This window comes from Canis lupus, chromosome 1 (assembly GCF_011100685.1).
Source record: "Canis lupus familiaris isolate Mischka breed German Shepherd chromosome 1, alternate assembly UU_Cfam_GSD_1.0, whole genome shotgun sequence".
Taxonomy (NCBI): Eukaryota; Metazoa; Chordata; class Mammalia; order Carnivora; family Canidae; genus Canis; species Canis lupus.
In genome coordinates, this window is record NC_049222.1 from 81,205,617 (window position 1) to 81,227,806 (window position 22,190).

At 39.7% G+C, this 22,190-nt stretch overlaps 1 long non-coding RNA gene across 3 annotated transcripts in view; it reads left to right on the forward strand.

Annotated features, from left to right (window-relative positions):
* The window catches only part of LOC111096629, a 48,231-nt gene extending 26,359 nt beyond the window's left edge, over positions 1 to 21,872 (forward strand). For all 3 annotated transcript variants that reach the window (XR_005353172.1, XR_005353174.1, XR_005353173.1), the window contains exons 2-5: positions 8,369 to 8,441; positions 12,308 to 12,426; positions 20,887 to 20,988; positions 21,592 to 21,872. This is a non-coding gene — a long non-coding RNA (uncharacterized LOC111096629). The remainder of the gene's footprint in view (positions 1 to 8,368; positions 8,442 to 12,307; positions 12,427 to 20,886; positions 20,989 to 21,591) is intronic.
* The last annotated feature ends 318 nt before the right edge of the window (positions 21,873 to 22,190 follow it).

The window sequence follows — 22,190 nt, forward strand, 5'->3', positions numbered from 1 at the left end:
TGAAAGGGAATAAAGGGGAAATGAGAAAAAATGAGTGGGAAATATCAGGAAGGGAGATTTGTTTTTTTTTAATTAGTGTTTAGAATTTAGTCCATTTGGGCTTTATATGTATGATGTGATACTGGCATCCAAATTAAGTCTTTTTCAGGTTTTCCAACTCTCAATGTATTTTTTGTTTTTTTTTATAATACTTTTTTTTAAAGATTTTATTTATTTATTTATTTATTTATTCATGAGAGACACACACAGAGAGAGAGAGGCAGAGACACAGGCAGAGGGAGAAGCAGTCTTCATGCAGGGAGCCCGATGCGGGACTCGATCCTGGGTCTCCAGGGTCATGTCCTGGGCTGAAGGCAGGCGCAAACCACTGAACCACTCAGGGATCCCCTCTCAATGTAGTTTTTGAATAGTCTGCCCTTTTTGCTCTGATTTAAAATGCATGTTCCTTTGTTTTTGAATTGTCTTTTTCAGTTCAATTTGTCCATGTCTTTATTCTGAACCACTACAACATTGTTTTACATAAACTTAGTGTATTTTTGATAACTGAAAAGTCCTTTTTTGTTCTTTTTTGTTTCAAGTTTTATTGCTTGTTCTTGTGCATTTTCTCTTCCACATGAACTCTAAAATCAGCTTATCAAGTTCAATAAATCTCCTGTTGGGATTTTTATTAGTATCGCATTGAATTTATGGATTAATTTGGAAAGCTGACATCTTTATAATATTGACTCTTTCATCCAGAAACATGTATAGCTTTCCATCCATCGGGTCTTCTTTTATATCTTCCATAAAATTTTATAGTTTTCTTCGTGGACCTTGCATTGTTCTTCTTGGCGTATTCCTAGGGGATTGTTTTTAAAGCTTATGCTGCCATTGGGAATGGGCTCTTTAGATTTTGGTTTTCTGCGGAAAATGAAAAGACAGCAGGCACTGAGAGAAGAGGAAGGAGAAGAAAAATAGAAATTAGAAAAGTAAGATGAGATGATGAACAAGGAAGAGAGAGAAGAGAAATTTGGTGGTGCTTTGAGTACCTATCACATGACATGCCCTGTGATGGAGGCATTCGTGAGCACCATCTCCCACACTCTTCCCTCCAGGTGTCTCATCTGAAAAACTGAAGCTTAAAAAGGTCAGCAAGGAAGCATGGAACAGGAAATGAAAAGAGACCAGTTTTGGAGTGAGATCTGGGAACCGCTCCCAGATTCCAATCTCACCAGCTGTGTGATTTTGCTCCAGTTACCTAATTACATTTCTCATTTGGAAAACTTAAATAATATCTACTCAGGTGATTGTGATGATTAATTGGAATAATGGATCTGAGGTGTCTGCTCATTAGATGCTGCTCTTGGTAAGTGTCAGTTCCCACCCATGAACCCATCTCTTCTTGCCCCTCTCCCTGCCCCTGGCTTTTCTGCCATGGCAAGGAGTCCCAAGATAGCAAGGAGCCTTCAGGTTAATATGCATCATGATTTTTATTCCCTGAGTCCATAACACCCAGGAACACATACCTAACATTCTTAAGAAACATTGTAGGGGAAACTGTCATTAGATACTGTGATTTGAGTCTGGGAAAAAAAAAAAAATCACATAAGCCTAAAAAAAACCCACCCATTTTTACAAAAAGAGGCATTGTTGAAATGTGAATCCATATTCAAGCCTAAATCTCCAGTGAGAAACACCCTTTATTTCTACCCAGACAATAGTTCCTTGTCCTGAGACAATGCTGTCTACATAGCCCTGAAAAGCATCAAATCCCCATAGTGATGGCAATGGTTTTTCTTAGGGACACTGGAAACAGTGTCTGGAGGAACCAGAATACCTGACCCAGGGCTTTGGCCATTGAAAGGAGACTCATTCCCAGCCTGAACAGCATGAAAAACAGAACTGGCCCCTATGTCCTGGCTATGTCTTATATTTGCTGTAGGGCTCTGATCATCTGGAGAAGCTGTACTTATGAGATGTGAGTCTGAAGTCAAGAGAGGTAAATGAGACATATTGAAATGTTATTTTCTAGACAGCTTTGTTCCCAACACATTACTCCTACTCATCAAGAAAGTGTCTGACTTGGCCTGGATGGAAATCCTTTGCTCTGAGCCTTATTTCCCTCATCTGAAGAATGGGGTTAATAACAAGGATCTCAAAAGATTGCTGTGAGGATTAAGTCACACAAATATAAAATTGTGCCCAGTGAAAATCCAAAGTATTCTTTCATCATATAGGAGACTCCATTTGTAGCCGGGGAATGTTTTCAGTGGTTCTGCATTTCACTATTCAGGGTGAAATTTGATTTCTGCAATAAAGCCAAAGGTCATATGATTCTGGGACTAGTAAATAATGTGTGGAATTATACTGAGCAACTGTATTTTTTACTTTTTTTAAGGGATGATCTCTTTTAAATACTGAAACTAGTTTCTGTATGTGACCTGTAAATTGACCTCAACCAGATCTATACTCAAATTATATCCAGAAGCCAATCACTTCTGACCATCTCCTATGCTACTGCTTGTTCAGATCGAAGCCATTGTTATCTTTCTCCAGAATTATTGCGAGTAGTGTCCTCCTAAATGGTTTCCCTACTTCCTATTTCCTTAAAAATATTTTGAGCCGTGACAGTATCATTGGAATAACTGTGTTGTCTCTCTAGAGGAATGTTTTGGCCATCATTAGATATTCACTTAATCAACAAATATTTATGGAGCCCCTACCATATGCCAGCATTGTTCCAGGTTCCGATGATAGAGCAATGAACACAACACACACGGATGCCTGCCTCATAGAGCATATATTTTTTAGTGCAATGACTATTTAACAAATAAACAAGTACAGCATACCCTATGCCAGAAGGGTAATAGGCATTGTGGAGAAAAATAATGCAGAGCAAGATGGGGAAAGGAGCACAGGGTTGGGAGTGGAAAGTAGGGTTATTATTTTAAATATAGTGGCCAGAAAAAGTCCCTCTAATGAGCTGACATTTGAACAGAGACTGGAAGAAGAGGAGGGAGAGGGCCACATGGTTATGGAGAGCATAATGGAGAGAAGGGAATGGAGAGGGTATTCCAGGCAGAGGAAACAGCAGCTACAAAGGCCCTGACCTGAGGTGAAGTAAAGAGGCCAGACTAGCTTGGCACAGTGAATAGAGGGAGAATACAGAGACGGTTACACATATGGTGGGGATGGGAAAGGGGTAACAATGATCACTGCAAGCCATCATGAGGGCTCAGGTTCCTACTCAAGTGAGTTGGAAAGCCACCTGAGGATTGTGAGGGGAGAGCTGCCCATGATCTGATTTACATTAGCAAAGGATCATTCTGGCTAACCACTTCTGTAGAGCAATGGTTCTCAAACTTGAGTATGTATCAGTCACCTCAGAGGGCTTGTTACAACACAGCTGCTGCATCTATCCTCAGAGTTTCTGATTGAGTAGGTCTGTTGTGATGCAGGAGTATTTGCATTTCTAGCAAGTTCCCAGGTGATGTCAATGCTGCTGGTCTGGGACCACAAGGTGAGGACACTGGTAAACAGAATAGTTTGTAGGAGAGGGAATAGTTGAGGCAGGGGAGCCAGCTGGGAGGCTATTTGGAATAATCCAGAAAAAAGATGATGATGGCTTCAGCTCAACTAGGTGGTAGCAGAAGAGTAGTGAGGAGAGATTAGATTCTGGATAGAATTTGAATATAGATCCAATGGGATTTGCTGAAGCATTGAATGTGGAGCACTATGAAAGAAAGAAATGAGTCCAAGTTTAGATTAAGCAACTATATGAATGGAATTACTATTTACTGAGATGTCAAAGACTTGGGTGGGATGGGATCATATTAGGAGTTTAGTTTAGGGAGTATTACATTTGATATGCCTATTGGGGATCCAAGTGGAAATGTCAGTCAAGCCTTTCTTTTATGAGTCTAGAATTCAGGAGGGAATTCTGAGCTGGAGGTAGAAAGGCAGGAGTCAGCAGCACATAGATCGCTTCGTGAAACCTAGCTGACATCATCACTGGAGAGAATGAAGGTACATAAGAAGTATGATGCCTGACGCTGTGGAGTCAGCCCTAGGATCAGAAGTCAGGATGAGGGGAGGGACCAGAAATGAGACTGAGAAGTGATCAGGTTGGTGAGAGGAGAACCCGGAGAGTGTGGGGGCCTGGATGTTAAGGGAAGCAAGTATTTCAATACATTCAGGTACATTTGCTATGAAACCACCTTGTTATAAGTTACCACCAGGCATCCTCTGTGAAGGAGGAGATACTGCTTACCATGGAATATGCCAAATTTTGAAGTGGTTCCTTATAGATAAATTATCCCCACAGGAAGAGACACATAACTTGATTGAAATTTCATGCACACAAGCAGACACACACACACAGTCTTGAGCTGATTTTATTGTTGCAACCAAAACAAAACAAAACAAAACAAAAAAACAAAAACCCGTTGACACAATTTAATCATTGACATAGACTGAAATCTTTCATCTTCAAGCATTCTGTCTAGCTGACTCTTGTCTTTGAAGCAAATTGTCCAATTTTGAGAGTTGGGAGTTGTATATGTGATCAGACTGCTAGGAATTTGTGTGAATAAATGGATACATGTTTCAGAAAGCACAGAGTTTTTTTTTTTCTCTTGCCCCCCGGCTTTATTTTCTGGTATTGAGTCTTGGAAGTCTCTGTGTTTTTGATATAAACTGCAGGTACCTCAGTTCCCTGAAGTACTTACTACAAGAAGCTGTCACTTTGCTTCTCTGTGAGAATTACAGAGAAACTCTGGCAATTCAGGATGGCACTGATCAGAAGCATTGGTTGCATCTGTTATCAAGGTATAGCTGATGGCAAGAGAGCCTTACTCAGTAACCTTAATAAAAATTCATTTTTCAGACTTTTTGTGAGTTGCAACTCATCTTTAAACCTGAATAGTATAGGGACGCCTGGGTGGCTCAGTGGTTGAGCATCTGCCTTCGGCCCAGGGCGTGATCCTGGAGTCCCGGGATCGAGTCCCACATCAGGCTTCCTGCATGGAGCCTGCTTCTCCCTCTGTCTGAATCTCTGCCTCTCTGTGTCTTTCATGAATAAATAAAATCTTTAAACAAAAAATAAATAAACCTGAATAGTATATAAAAAATGTACTCCACAGACTGTATATTGCTTCTCATTGTAAGAAAAAATACTACTTGTCACTCAGCATTATGCTTCCCAAATAAATTGGGTAAGAATACAATGCCCAGCGCTGTGGGTGGTACAAGTGGTGAAGAGATAAATGATATGCACAACACATTGCTATGTGTTACCTCTATGTGTTACACAGTACCCTCTAAGGGGGACTGTGGGTGCTTGTACTCAACACTCCTCCTCATAAGAGATACCCAAACAGACTGCATGGAGCTATATAGTCTGCTTCTCCCTAAGGAGAAAACAATTGTTTATTATTCAGGTTTACTTATCAAAAGGCATGTTGAAATACTTAGGACTAGGTATGTAACTTTTTCATGTCTTATTCGTTTAACAGATATTTTTATTAAATATCAGGCACTGACCTATGCATCTGAGATATATGTGTAAATAAAACATATAAAAAACCCTGCTTCCTTGGAGCTTACATTCTGGTGGGAAGAGAAAAAATAAAGGCAAAATTAATAGTTAAGTTATATAATATGTTGCAAAACTATAATGCTATGGGGAAAATGGAGCATGATAAGAAGTTTGGAAATGCAGGGAGGAAAACAGGTTGCAATTTTTAATAGAGGAGTCAGGGTAGGTCTCATGGAGAGGGTGACATTTGAGTGAAGATTTGCAGGAGGTAAAGTAGTTTGCCAAGTGGATTTCTGAAGCAAGAATGTTTCAGGTAGATAAAAGAGCCAGGCAAAAGCCTTAGGGCAGAATCAAGCCAGAAATGTGTAAAGAATAATATGGGGTCTGGTGTGTCTGACAGGAGATGAGGTCAGAGAGGAGATGGAGCCTTACTTGTAGAGGGCCCCATTGGCCATTCTAAGGACTTTGGCATTTTCTTTGAGTGAAATGGGAAGCCCTTGGAGGATTTTAGGCAGAAAATTGATGTGATCTGAATTACATATTAGGAAGATCATTCTGGTTTCTTTGTTGGAAAGTTTCTTAAAAGGCAAGTTTGAGAACAAGAAGATCAAATAGGACGCTATAGCAATAATCCAGATGAGAGATGATGACTGAAACCAGAGTGTTGTCTGTAGGAATGGAATGATGTGGCCAACAGTGATCCCAAGGTTTTGTATAAATAACTGGAGGGATGGAGTTGTCAACTGAAATGGAAAAAACCTCTGATAGAATAGGTTTGTGGTAGAAACTGAGAACATTTTCAGACATGTTAAATTTGAGATGTCTAAGGCATCCACGTGAAGATGTCAAGTAGACCACTGCATGTATGAGTCTAAACTTTAAAAGAGAGTTTCGATCACAAGATTAAAATGCAAGAGTCATTGTCATATCAATAAAGGAGTTCATTATGAAAGTTGGTACCTATACAACTCAATACCAAAATCCAAATAATCCAATTAAAAATTGGACAGAGGGGCAGCCCGGGTGGCTCAGCAGTTTAGCACCACCTTGGGCCCAGGGCTTGATCCTGGAGTCCCGGGATCAAAAATCCCACGTCAGGCTCCCTGCATGGAGCTTGCTTCTCTCTCTGCCTGTGTCTCTGCCTCTCTCTCTCTGTGTCTCTCATGAATAAATAAATAATCTTAAAAAAAAAAAACTGGACAGAAGACCTGACTAATCTTTTTTTCCAAAGAAGACATACAGATGACCAATAGACACATGAAAAGATGCTCAACATCACTAATCACCAAGGAAATGCAAATCAAAACTATGATGAGATATTACCTCACATCTGTCAGAATGGCTAAAATAAAAAACACAAGAAATAACAAGTATTGGTGAAGATATGGAGAAAAAGAAACTCTTGTGCACTGTCAGTGAGAATGCAAACTGGTGCAGCCACTATGGAAAACAGTATGGAGGCTCCTCAAAAAATTAAAAATAGACTTACCATATGATTCAGTACTTCCACCACTGGGCATTTGCTCAAAGAAAACAAAAACACTTATTGGAAAAGATATATGCACCCCTATATTTATTGCAGCATTATTTACAATAGCCAAGATATGGAAGCAACCTAAGTCTGTCATCTATCCACTTATAGAGGAATGGATGAAGAAGATGTGGTATCTACATATGCAATGGAATATTACTCAGCCATAAAAAGAATAAAATTTTGCCATGTACAGCAACATAGTTGGACCTAGAGGTTGGACCTAATGCTAAGAGAAATAAGTCAGTCAGAGAAAGATAAATACCATATGATCTCACTCGTATGTAGAATTTAAGAAAGAATGAATGAACAAAGAAAGAAAAAGACAAAAAAACAGACTCTTAAGTACAGGGAACAAATTGGTGGTTGCCAGAGGGCAGGTGAGTAGGGGGACGGGTGACATAGATAAAGGGGATTAAGAGCACACTTGTCATGTGACGAGCGCTGAGCAATATATAGAATTGTTGAATGCTTGTACGCCTGAAACTAATGTAACACTGTATGTTAATTATACTTCAATTTGACAAAACTTAGTACAGGGAAGGAAGAAAAACAAGGACTGATCCCTGGGGTACTCCAAAATTAGAAGGTCTTGGAGAAGAGGGGGCGACTAACACGAACACTGAGAAAGAATTGCCAATGAGCTAGGAGGCAAATGAAAAAAAGTATGATGTCCTGGAAGCCAAGCAAAGAAAATATCTTGAGGAAGAGAGAGTGATCAGCTATGCCCCTGGGTTTACAGGTGAATTTCCTCCCCTGAAACAGGAAAGTAATTATAGTTCCTGCCTCAAAGGTTCATATCCGATAATTTAGGTGAATGCTCAATCACACTGCTGCATGCCAATGAGGGTTCAAACATACTACCTATTTATTCCTAATACCTCAGAAAAACCACTTCTCATTAAGAAGCTGTTCACTGTTCACTGTGCAAGATAACCCCTAGGGGGTGCCCAAAGCCTTCCTTTCTTTCCCCGTAATGCTCTTCTCACAAGAGACCTCAAATTTAGATGCAGGACAAAATGGATCCAATGACAACCGAATCCTCTATGGTAAAGGTAGAAAAATGCAATGCAGAGGATGTCAGACTTCAATGAGGGTAAGAATTGCCCAAAGAGCTTGTTAAAATGGAAATCTACAGCAGGCCCAGCCACCAAAGATTCTAATTACATACTTTATTTGCCAGGGGATCTGAGAATCTACATATTCCCATTCCAGGTGATTCCAGTGTCTGTCTTCCCATACTAGCACATATTTGCTTCCTCTGTTCTTTTTAGGACCTTAGAAAATTTTTGCTTCTCTTTTTTCCCTTCTCTTCCATGTAGACAATGAAGTGAGCCAACCCTGGGACTTCTAGACGGGAAGGTCCTACCTAGCAGGACAGAAAGCATGCCTGGGGTGAGTGGCTTGGCTGAGCTTTTAGTCTGTCCACATCAGAGGACACAGTATGGAGTCTTTCAGTCCTCATCTGGCCCCCAGGTCTCTTTGTTTTTGTCATTTTAATACCATTTACATTTATGTCCAATGTTTACAACTCAGGCGATTTCACATACAAACCCAGGCTTCCTGCTTCTGTAGGACAATAAGAAGATTTGAAATTTGGCCCTGCATCCGACATAGCAGAGTTGCTTCCCACAGGTGGCCATGGGCTCTATAAATTGCCACTATCCCATTCCTTCTTTACTTATCCTCCAAAATAAAAGCCAACTGTTCATGACCATTTGTCAATCATAATTACACTTATATTTTCCTCAATGAACTATTTCCTTGGAAAATAAAGCTATAACAAGAGGGTTTAGCGTTTCGAAAATAAATTTTCTTATACCAGCCCCTTTCTTTCATATTATTTGTCTGGCTTCTCTAGGCACTTAAGCTTGCTATCTCTGGCCTAGCTATATTCAGAGGTGAAAAAGTTGTCCTTATATTAAAAAATAATCTGGCATACTATTCAGCAATAAAAAGGAGTGAATTACTAACATGCACAATAAAATGAATGAATTTCAAAAATTCGTTGGGATGCCTGGGTGGTTAAGCCTCCAACTCTTGGTTTTGGCTCAGGTCATAATCTCAGGGTGGTAGGATCGAGCCCACATCCGTCTCTGTGCTCAGCATGGAGTTGGCTTGGAGTTTCTCTCTCCCTCTTCCTCTGCCCCTTCCTCTGCACACTCACTCACTCTTTCTCAAATAAACAGAGAAATCATTTTAAAAATTAAGAGAAGTCAGACAAAAAAGTATAATAATGTATATTTCCTAATTACATGAAATTCTAGAAAAGGCAAGACTAATGTTTAGTAACAAAGCAGAACAGTGGTTCCCTAGGGTAGAGATTGGCTGCAAAGGACATGTTTTGGGATGATGAAAATGCTCTATATCTCAAATATAGTGGTGCTTATACATGGGAATACACATTTGTTAAAACTCATCCAATTGTACATTTTAAATGAATGCATTTTATTGTATGAAAATTTTATCTCACAAAGTTACTTTTTAAAGTTACCAAATGGAGTTGCACCAGGAAAGAGATGGAATAAAGTAGGCCCTTGCCCAGAGTTCCTTTTTGTGTTGTGTATCACTGTCGACCACAGTTGATGGCAAGACAGAATTCAGAGTTTCAAGATTCATAAGCATCAAGGCCAATATTTAAATCTCCTAGACATAGAGATAATATTTGGCACAGGGCAGCAGATTTAGAAGACACTGCAGATGTGGGCAGCATTTCTTAGAGCACTTTACATGGAGTTGCATATGGAGAGAGGCTCAGGGCTGCCCCAGGGAGAGGACCTAGGAAGCTAGACAAAGCGTTGGCAGGAATTCAGTGTCTTGTCTTCCTCCCCGCCTTTCCCCTCTTCCTACCCCTTCTTCACTACACTCACTCAGGAATCTCAACTACAGAAGTACTCTTCATATCTGGGGGGGGTCTGAGAACACTACTTCAGCCTGGAAAATACTACTTTATAAGGCAATAGTTCTTAAAATTTTGCAAAGAGAGAACATTCCATGTGGTGGGAGTGGAATCTGGGGTTGGCAGCCCTAGTCATTCTCCTCTAGAGACAGAGCAGGCTCACCTCAAAATACACAGAGTGTTGGTATGTAGGCTGTTGGTTTGATTGTACCTGGCACTGGTGGCAAACATCCCTTTTTATCTTGTGCTTCTTAGGATTGTGGATAAAGCATTTAGGATATGCAAGATGGTGAATCTTTATGGCTGGATTGCCCTACTTTATAAGAACCCAACAGAACCGTCAGTAAATTGGGAACTGACGTACAGTTACTTGAGGGTGGAAACATGCTATGGGTACCCCACCCATCTTCTCTTGTCCTTACGGCTGCCTGATTTCACCTGCAGCACCGACATTTCTTTGCCTAAGGTTTTCCAAAGTGGCTGTGCCACTGTGCATTTCCAGCCCTAGGATCTGAGATTCCATTTGCCCCTCATCCCTGCCACCCTGCCAGCACTTGGAGTTGTCAGGGTCTTTTTTTTTTTTTTTTTTAAAGCTATTCTGTTAGGTGTAGTGTTGTCTCATCATGGTTTTAATTTGCATTTCTCTAATGACTAATGACATTGGGCATCTTTCATGTGGCTTCTTGGCTCTACATGTATTTCCTTTAGGGAAGTATCTGTTCAAATCTTTCCTCATTAAAAAAAAAAAATTCAGGGGGCACCTGGGTGGCTTAGTGGCTGATCATCTGCCTTTGGCTCCATGACCCTGAGGTCCTGGGATGAGTCCTGAATCAGGCTCTCTGCTCAGCAGGGAGCCTGCTTCTCCCTATCCCTCTCCCTCTGCCATTCTCCCTGCTTGTGCTCTCTGGCTTTCTCTAGCCCCCTGTCAAATAAATAAAATCTTTAAAAAAAATTCAGTTGTTCATTTTCTTATTGTTAAATTTCAATAATTCTTCATATATTCTGGATACAATTAAAAAAATTTTTTATTGGAGTTCAATTTGTCAACATATAACATAACACCCAGTGCTCATCCCGCCAAGTGCCCCCCTCAGTGCCCATCACCCAGTCACCCCACTCCTCCACCCACCTCCCTTTCCACTATCCCTTGTTCGTTTCCCAGAGTCAGGTGTCTCTCATGTTTTGTCACCCTCACTGATATTTTCACTCATTTTCTCTCCTTTCCTTTTATTCCCTTTCATTAATTTTTATATTCTCCAAATGAATGAGACCATATAATGTTTGTCCTTCTCCAATTGACTTATTTCACTCAGCATAATACCCTCCAATTCCATCGACGTGGAAGCAAATGGTATTTGTTGTTTCTAATGGCTGAGTAATATTCCATTGTATACATAAACCACATCTTCTTTATCCATTCATCTTTTGGTGGACACCGAGGCTCCTTCCACAGTTTGGCTATTGTGGACATTGCTGCTATAAACATTGGGGTGCAGGTGTTTCGGCATTTCAACGCATCTGTATCTTTGGGATAAATCCCCAGCAGTGCAATTGCTGGGTCTGGATACAATTTTTTGCCAAATAAGTGATTTTCAAGTATTTTCTCCCAGTCTGTGGCTTGTCCTTTCATGCTTTTAGCAGGGTCTTTCCAAGAGCAACAGTTTTGTATTTTTATGAAGTCCAATTTATCAATTTTATTTCTTTTATGGCTTGTGCTTTAGATGTCCCATCTAAGACCTATTTGCTTAACCCAAGGTCACAAACTTGAGTCCATGCCTAAATGTTTGTGATTCATTTTAAGTTAATTTTTCTACAAGATATCTGAAATAAATCAAGATTCATTCATTTACATTTAAATGCTTCTTATCATTTTTTGATAATAAACTTCAGATAAAATCCTTTTCAATTATTACATCACTTGTTTTTCCTTTCTTTGTTTCCCAGGCATAGCCAACATTAAAGTTCTTGTGGGGATCCTTCTGATCCAGCTTTTACACATTTGGTTATATATCTTTAAATATGATATTGTATTTATTTGTTTTAGTTTTTAAAAACTTTATTTGAGAGAGAGAGAGAGAGAGAGCATGAGAGAGAGAGCATGAGCGGGGGGAGGGGCAGAGGGAGAGGGAGAGAGAGAATCCCCAAGCTGACTCACTACTGATCACAGAGCCCACTGTGGGGCTTGATCCCAGGACCTCAAGATCATGACCTGAGCCAAAATCAAGAGTCAGCCTCTTAACCAACTGAGCCACCGAGGTGTCCCAGTATTGTGTTTATTTTAACATGTTTTTGAAATGTAGCTATCTTGATACATGTAGATATAGTTTATTCTTTTCAACTGCCTTGTAATATTGCCCCACAGGAGTGCACCACCTTTTACATATCCATCTCTTTATTGAAGGACATTGCAGTGGAATCCATCTTTTCACTGGTACAAATACTGCTACAATGGCCATCCTTGCATGTATCCTTTGTGCCCAGGTAAGAGTATCTCTAGGTACATAACAGAAATGCAATTTCTAGGTTAGAATGTGTTTTGTTACTAAAATGGCTGAATTTGCTGAGCTGATTGACAATCACACAGCACAGTATGATTTATAATCCCACAGCTTCACCAAATCACAAGTGTCTATTACCAATTGTGCCAGAAACTATTACCAATGTGCCAAATATGAAATTGTTTCCTTAAAAAAAATTTGCATTCACCTGATTATTTGTAAAGTCAAGTATCCTTTCATTTATTTTTATGTTTTATTTATTTATTGAAGCATGAATGACGGGCTCATTTCAGGTGTACAACACAGTGATTCAACAACTCTATAGGTATGCTCAGCACAAGGGTAGCTGCCATCTGTAAGCTTCCTTTACAATGTTTATTGATAATTTCTTCATTGACCTTTTCTCTACATCTCCTCTTCACATGAATTTTAAGTTTTGATAAAGATATTTATCAATATTTTCTATGTAGAACATTTTGCGTATCTTTAAGAAATCGTTTTCTAGTCTGAGCTCATAATGATATTTTTCTATATTTTCTCAATTTTTGGCCATATCTTGTTTCTTGGTTGAGTATTTTCCCCACAAATCAAGCCTATTCAGATCAAACTTTCATACAAAGAAATGCACAACTCATAAGCTTATATTTGATCAGTTTTGACAAATACACTCATGTGATCCATACCTCAGTCAAAATATAGAACATGTTCATGACTATAAACTTCCCTTGTATCACCTCCCAGTCACTTCATATCCCTTCCCTGAAGCTACCATTGTTCTGATTTTTTTTTTCCTACCATAGATTAGACTTGCCTGTTCTAGAAGTTCATATGAATGAAAGCATACAAGATATACTCTTTTGGGTCTGGTCTAGCTTTTTCCATTCAGCACAATCATTATGAGATTTATTCATGTTGTTGTATTAGAAGTCCCTCCACTGTTACTGTTGAGTAAGTAGTTCCATTGCATGGGCGTACCACCATTTGCCCTGCTGGTGGACATTTGGGCTGATTTCATTTGGGGGCTATGATGAATGCATTTGATGTGAACATTCCCATATAAGGCTTTTTGTGGACGTGGTCTCTCTCTTTCCTCAAATAGTTATGTAGGAGTGACATTGCTGGGTAGCCATTTGAGTTTTAAGTTGACAGGTGATGGTCACTGGACAGCTGGCATAGTGATTGATATACTTGGTGAATAGAAACCATGAAGCTTTTCTGTTTTTCTTCTCTTTGATTTTCTCTGCCTGTTCCTTACCAGCCTCACTCCCTTCCAATCCCATCAAGGTCAACAGCTTTAAAAGTAATGTGATTCTTGGTTATGAGACATTTATTGGAGTCTGAGAACACTACTTCAGCCTGGAAAATACTACTTTATAAGGCAATAGTTCTTAAAATTTTGCAGAGAGGAAAATTCTGAGAAGCCCTAGTATATAAAAATACTTTTCAAAATGAAGCTGCTTTAGCTATGTGGTGACACCTCTCTGCTTATGCCCATTGTCTCCATCCTTACTGACTAAGCAACTCCCTAATTTCTATAGCATGTTTTGAAAAATTTCGGTCTAAGGAAACTGATACTTAGAAAGTGGCCAATCATCTTGTCTTGTCTAAATTGTATGGATGTGGGTGTAAGTCTGTGATATATATTTTTTAAAGATTTATTTATTTGAGAGAGAGAGTGACATGTGCACAAGTGAGCGAGAGGAGGGGCAGAGAGGAAGAATCTCAAGCAGATTCCAAGCTGAGCGTGGAGCCCAACAGGGGGGCTGGATCTCATGACCCGAGCTGAAATCAAGAGTCAGATGCTTAACTGACTGAGCCACCCAGGTGGCTCATGGCTGTGATATTTTATGTGTTCTGTTAATGAATTCATAGTACACCTGAGAGACTTTAAATTAGAATTCTCTAAATTAGGAGATCTTGGAGAGCCACTTGATTTTAATGGAAGAATGCCTCACTATAGCTGTTAAAAGAAGAGAATTGGGCACCTAAGTGGGATCCCTCTGGCTTTTTTAGTGATATAAAGGGATTGAATTGATAATGAGGGGCGTGTGTGTGTGTGTGTGTGTGTGTGTGTGTGAGAGAGAGAGAGAGAGAGAGAGAGAGCTATCTTAATACTATAACATCACATTTTAAAAGTATAATAAGTTTTCATCTAAATGTTGCTGTAAAATCTAACCAGGTACCTAGTTTCTTGCCTTTTTTTTTTTTTTTTGGTAGCAGTAGACTGGAAAGAGACTAGGGGAGCTTCCTTTGTCTAGTGCATAATGTGGCTTAAAGGGAGGTTGTGTCCCATTTTAGAAAATTCTGCAGCTCCATGAAAGTGTCATTCACATATGGACATATGGCCTCAGCTGTCCATGTCCTTGGTCGCAAGCAAATAAGAGGACTGGTGATGTGGATTAGAAAGCTATTCTCTCACATTCTGCTGGTATTCCTTTGTGGGGGTGGGAGGGTGGGGAGGGGAGGTGGCAATCATGTCAACTCTGGCTGGTCTATAGTGCAGCTGGGTTAATCCAGGAAAGATGGACATGGAGGGGAATGCTGACCTCACATGCAAACCCCTGGGGAACACTCAAATCTCTGTGCCTTCCCTCAGCACTTCCCCATCCTCCCTAAAGAGAAACCTCAGGTATAGGTCGTGGACAAAATGGACACCATGGATAAATTTAAGCTACTGTACTAAGGAGCAAAGTTCTGACGGGAGGAGGAAAGGGACTATAAATAAAATAGAAGTGAGACAAAAACACGTGTGGGCCTCTTTGGGAGTGTTTCATGTTTTGTCTCCCTTTCTCTGAACTCATAAACTTACCTTTCTTCTGCTTGAAAGGACTTGCATCCATCATTTGAAGGCAACGTAGACATCAGAGTTGTGCCTACAAGCAATTAAGGACTTCTAGGCCAGGAAAAAGTCCTGTGGCTCATGCAAAGTCCAGCCTGGCTTGAGAATCCATAAGGACAGAGGAGCACAGAGAGCTGTGGTCACAACAAGCACTGGTGTTCCAGATCCTGCCTTTGCTCCCACTTGGTTCCAGTTCAACACAGTTTCTGACCCTTGACTGGAGTTTCCTTTTTTTGTCTTATTTTTTGTTACCACCCTTGGCATTTGCTCACTTACCTCAATTTCCCTGACTTGCCCCTCTGTATTCTCTAATGACCTGAGTTCGGGCTCACACTTCTTGTTCAACCCTTTCCTTGTAAATTCAGGAAGCTTCTTTAATTCTAATTTGTTCTTCTATCCCAGACCCCAAATGCTGGCATGAATGCACCTGAATGGATGCCTTCCATGGCCAAGTAACTCTTCTTGATATGGGTACCAACATCAAGGGACTGAAAATTCAGTGCTTATTTTGAAAAATAAGCACTGTTTTTGTCTTTAGAGGATTATAATAATATGGAGACAAAATAGATTGAGTATGACATTAGCAAAATTATGTAAAGCATCATTATTATTCTGGTTAAGTCGAAATCAGTTAGCTAATCCTAGGGTTATCTAAATGTATTTATTGCCTTGGCATAAAATATCTAAAATTACTTACATATTTAAGTAAATTTGCATGGTGATATTTGTTAGAAAGAATTTGATCTGTAATTCAAACACATTGAAAAGGGTTAGCTGTACAACAGAAAGGATTATTTGAGAATATTTTTCAGAAAGAGCTCATTCTCAGGTTTGGATTTAAGTCAGGGAAGAATGTAAGTCAGCATTCAATTATTAATTCAATGAAGAGATAGAGATAATATCACTTATGATTATTATTGTGGGATCAGAAAATTTATTGGATTCACCTAGTCCTTAGATAAATCCCACAGCCCTTACAATAGAATTCAGTAATATTACATGACAGAATTTGTCAAAATGAGGTTTGAAAATAGGTTTCCCTCCTTCCCCTAAGAACATTGGAACTCCTGAGATGGTCTATAATGATTACTGAAGTACAATAAGATGACAAAAAACTAAATTTGCCTGTTATTTTTAAGGTGCTACCTAGCAAGTTATAGACACACATCCCACATACACACTTAAAGTAAACTAAATTAATATGTATTCTGAATTTTTGATAAAATGTCTTCTAATGGCTTTTGGTGGGGGCCCAGCTAAAAATGATAACTAACTCCAAATATGATATTTATGATGCGAGATATTCGCTCCCAGCACTCTACCAGAAGATCAGAGAGTTGAATCACAGCCTCATGTTCAGCTCCTTGTTTTTCAGGTCAGAAGAACTCCAGTAACTCATCAACCGGGTTCTGAATGGCTCATACCAGAGTATCTCTGAAAATCTTTTCACCATTCAGTTTTTGCTCAAAAAGACTTCTAATGGTTCAAGTTCAGCTTGAGAAGGGACACAATGGGGCAGCCCGGGTGGCTCAGTGGTTTAGCGCTACCTTCAGCCCAGGGCCTTGATCCTGGAGACCTAGGATTGAGTCCCACGTCAGGCTTGCCGCATGGAGCCTGCTTCTCCCTCTGTCTGTGTCTCTCATGAATAAATAAAATCTTAAAAAAAAAAAAAAAGGGACACAATGACCATCTGGACTGGTTTTCATTTCAAATCTCCATTTGATTTCATCCTTTTCTTTAGAATTCTGCGGGGTCTTTGTTATCTCACCAAATAAACTTTAAGCTGTAGAGCAAACACTGGGTTTCAAGTGTCATAAAAGATAAATCAAGTGCTTGAAACCAGAGCAATCAATAATTTTTTTTTTCAAACACACAATAGAAAAAAAGAGCATGCTTGTTTCTCTCTCCCATGCAATTTTTTTTTTTCACCAATCAGCTTTTTGGTCTGTTTCACTATTCATAGAAATTTGCTTATCAACTTTGATTCTAGTTAGAACAATCCGTCTAATCTTTGTAGATCTGCAGTGTCAACCGCCCCTATTTTTCTGACAGCTCAAACAGAACATAAAAGATACTAGCATGTGCTATCTAATTTCCTGATCTTTCTCATTCTGACATCCTGTAATAATTGCAAAATCATAGTTACATACCAGTCTGGTGATGCTATTTATTGCTTTTCAGTTTATTGCCTTGGTAGTACAAAAAGTGTTCCCTTGACCCCCAAATGTATTTTTGCACAAAGTAGTCACAGGACTGTAGAATCTTAGAGTAAGATAAGGTCTTTCAAAGAGCATCCAGACCAATACCTTCATTTCACAAATGTGAAAAATGAAGAACAGAAAGTGCGGATGACTAGTGCAAAGTCTTCCGGCTTTCTTTAAAATATCCTTTATTTGAATTACAAGAGTTATTAGCATCTTCTAAACATACCCTAGCTCACTCCTAAGTCTCAGTTTTCCTTCCTCCCTTCCCTACCTCAAACATTTAATACATCATCAGGCCTTATCCATTTTACCTATTGAGATCTCTCAAATTTGTCTCTTCTCTCCATTTCCAACAGTACTACCATATTTTAGGTCATCACTGCTTTGGGGCTAAAGTCCAAACTGCTTAGCTTGGTAAGAGCCCTTTTATAGACTTAGCCTTGTGATCTTTTTGCCTTTTTTGTCTTCAATGGCTTCTTTCATCCTCTGACCAAATAAATGATAAGATATTTGCAGTTCTATGAATAGACTATGTTCTTTCTCATTTCTAGTTCCTTGCACTTATTTCCTTAACATACATCTGCTTCTTCCTCCCTTCACTCATGTCCATTTACCTGACTAGGATGTATTCACCCATTAGATCCTCACTAAGTTAGCCCTGCCCCTCAGCCCATTTTGAGTCAAGGCCCTTTTATGTATTCTTACCATACCCATATTTCCAGAGTAGTCTTTTGCTCTCCTATTATTCAGAATGCTGTATTGTAATGGTCAGGTAGCTTATTAGGCTCTGTGTTAAGAGATCTGTGTTAAGGTTCCTTGAGGACAAAGTTTGGTATGTTGTAAGTTGTTACGTCTTCAGAACATAACCTAGTACCCAGAAAAAAAAAATGGGTACTCACTAAAGAATAATTATAGCAGCAATGATAATAGCTATTTTTTATTGTTTTTAATAGTTATATATTTTTTAAGATTTTATTTATTTATTCATGAGAGACGCAGAGTGAGAGAGAGAGGCAGAGACACAGGCAGAAGGAGAAGCAGGCTCCATGCAAGGAGCCTGACGCAGGACTTGATCCTGGGACTCTAGGATCACGCCCTGGGCCAAAGGCAGCACTAAACCACTGAGCCACCAGGGCTGCCCGCTATTTTTTATTGTTATTGGATTTTTGCATTAGACATTGTGATAAATTTGTTCTTTGCATGATCAGTACTCCTGTGATGATTAATTTTACATGTCAATTTGGCTAGGCTACAACATCCAGATATTTGGTTAAACATGTCTGGGTGTTGCTGTGAAAGTATTTTTTAGATAAGATTAACACTTTAATCATTAGATTGAGTTAAGCAGATTACCAGCTATAGTGTTGGTGGGCCTCATCCAATCATTTGAAGGCCTTAAGAAAAATTAGACTGATGTTCCTCAGAAAGACAGAATTCTGTCAGCAGACTGCCATTGGCCTCAAGCTGCAGCATTACCTCTCTTCTAGGTCTTGGTATCTGGCCTTCCTTGCAGATTTTGGACTTGCCAGCCACTGCTCTACAGGCATGTAAGCCAGTTCCTTAAAATCTCTCCCTGCCCCTACACACACACACACACACACACACACACACACGTCCTACTGGTTCTATTTCTCTGGAGAATATTAACCCACCCTTATGATGAAAGTAATACTATTTTCATTGAGAAATGAGGAAACATGACCACAAAGAAGGCAATCAGTTAACTGTCCAAGGTCATTTGTCTAGTAAGTAGAGAAACCAAGTCCCAAATCAAAGTCTATTTGACCATAAAACAACAAAAAATTGACCATAAAATTCATGATCTTAATTATACTATTTGAGGAATAAATGAGTAATTAAATGAATGAATCAACATAACTGAAATTGGCTCATTCTATCTGTAGACATCACAAGTAGTTAAGTGTAATATTTCCGTCTGAAATAGACTTTCAGAATCGTCTAATCACTCAATCTCCTATTTCACTAAAAGAAAAACTGTCGATAAAATTCACTGTTGTTATCCAGTTGGTGAATGAGTTGGGAATTATGAAATCTAGGTCTCTGGAGGGTTAATATTGGAATCTTTCTGCTATGCCAACATAGTCTTTTCCACAGCATTTGGTCATTGACTCCAATTTCCTAAGGCAAATAGATGATGTAAGCAATGTCCCTGGGGCAGAATCTTGGGGCCACCATGCTGCCCAGCTCCTGGGAACACCTTTCCTTCTCCTCTCCCCAAAAACTATATGAGCCAGAGCACTAATACATGTGATTTTTCAAGTCTAGCTGATGCATCTCTCAAACTGTAGTAATAGTTTAATCATCTGGGGTAAAACAATGGGATAAATAAAGGGAAGCAATTTGATGACGTGAAGTTGAATGTTTCATTGAACTCTGCAGCCAGAGCTGAGAGCTTCCGTCTTCCATCTTCCCATAGCCCTGAAAACATAGAACTGTGTAATTTCAGCCATCACAAAGGCTTTTAATCCCTTGTTGATCATTAGGTTAATGATAGTTAATGGTGCCTGTGCCATTTTCACATGTGTTCAGTAAATATTTGTTAAATAAATGATGTGTGCCTATTCAGGAATGATTACTGAGCTTGTAAGATTGATAGAGATTTCAAGATGGAAGATAAGCTCCCCTTAACTTCCCAAATTTGTCTTTTCCTTCACAGCTACCAACATGAGTGCCTTGAAACTGCCTAAATATTTTTTCTAGAGGGGCATGAGAGGGGTAGGAGGAGAGGGAGATAGAAAATCTTTTTTTAAAAAATATTTTATGTAGGGACACCTGGGTGGCCCAGCGGTTGAGCATCTGCCTTCGGCCCAGGGCATGACCCTGGAGTCCCAGGATCAAGTCCCACATCAGGCTCCCTGTATATATATATATATATATATATATATATATATATATATATATATATAGTGTGTGTATTTATTTGTTTGAAGGGGAGAGAGAACAAGGGGAAGGGTAGGAGAAGAGAAAGAGGTAGAAAATCTCAAGCAGACTCCACACCCAGTGCAGAACCCAGTAAGGACTCGATCTCACAACCCTGAGATCGTGACCTGAGCCAAAATCAAGAGTCGGATGCCTAACCAAATGAACCACCCAGGTGCCCCCCAACTGCCTGAATATTAATGAAAACTCATGAAAATACGTCAGCAGAGACATACTCCCTACCTTCAGGGAGAATAGGATGTGATCTTTTCTTCCCTGCCCATTCATTTCAGTGTTAGTTTTTATGATGGAATGAGACTTTTCTGGTCTTTAAGAGATCATGTAAATATAGCAGGAATGACAAGATGCAATGAAGAAAAAGAGGAAAACTGGTAGCAGCTTATACTCTTTGATGTTCAAAACAGAAACCACCTCAGGGAGAAATTTATCTTTCCTTTAGGAAGATGCCTCTGTGTGTCTCCTGGGAATGGAAGGGAGGCACCAGGCTGGCAGGGATGGAAGATACTGAAGGAAAGGGGGTCCAGTTCATCTGCATGATAAGGTAACAGTGATTTTTTAGGCTGGCTTCTCTGGTACTTTGAGGAAAATAATTGGGACACAGGTCTACATGGGAATGACAGGTTGTGCCATATAGCCAACCCGGTGGTTGACAGGACTGTGAAAAGTATCTGCCTGAAATAGATTCTCTAAAGCGGAGAAGGGCAAAGATTTTAAGACAAATGATGTCTGTTCTCAATTTTTGTTTGTTTCTTTTTCTGAGGTATAATTCACCTCCTTTATCCCTAACCTTTAGTAAAATCTGCAGCACACAAGAAAGGGTGTCTTAGGGCATGAAGGAGAGACAGAGAAAGATCATGGGAAATTCAGAGCTGCTCAGAAGTCAACAGAGGAAAGGGAGGGGAGGCCAGAGCAGCGGTTCAGAAGGAAATGTGACCCCACGGGCCTAGGAATCACTCCCCAGAATCAGAGAAGGGAGGAGATGTTGCCATTTTTCAGGGGAAGGCTTCAGGTGTAACCAAGAGGTACCTGGGATGCCTGCAGAAACGGAGGACATTCTGTCTGGATAAGAACACAAATGTCAGTTAAGATGATACTCACACTTCGAGGCAGGACTCTTGGTAATTCTATACCTGTCTCATTCCAGAGCACTGATCAATCAATCAATCAATCAATCAGTCAACAAATGAATGCCTCTGGCTGAGAGGAGAAGAGGAAGATGAAGAGGGGAGAGGAGACGATTCCAGCTGAGTGAACCAGATTCTTTTCTACCCATTACTCTTACTCTACTTCCTAACCAGAAACTCTTCTAATCTTTCTCTTCTCTCTTTCTCTCTCTCTCTCTTTAGAGACGAAGTGAGGAGGAGCAGAGAAAGAGGGAGAAAGAGAATCCCAAGCAGACTCCGTGCCCAGCACGGAGCCCGACTCAGGGCTCAAGCTCACAACCCTGAGATCATGACCTGAGCCAAAAATCAAGAGTTGCACACTTAACTGAGTCACCCAGGCACCCTTTCTCTTCTTTAATAAAGGAATAATCATAACTACACTGTAAGATTATTGAAAGAATTAGAACTTAAATACCTTTCACAGTGCTTCGCACAAATGAGGCACTTAGTGAATGCTACTTGTTGTATAAATATTACCATTTCTATTCTTTAAAAAAAAAAGATTTTATTTATTTATTTGAGAGAGAGAGTGAACAGAGGGTAAATGAGAGGGAAAAGCAGATTCCCTACTGAATAGGGA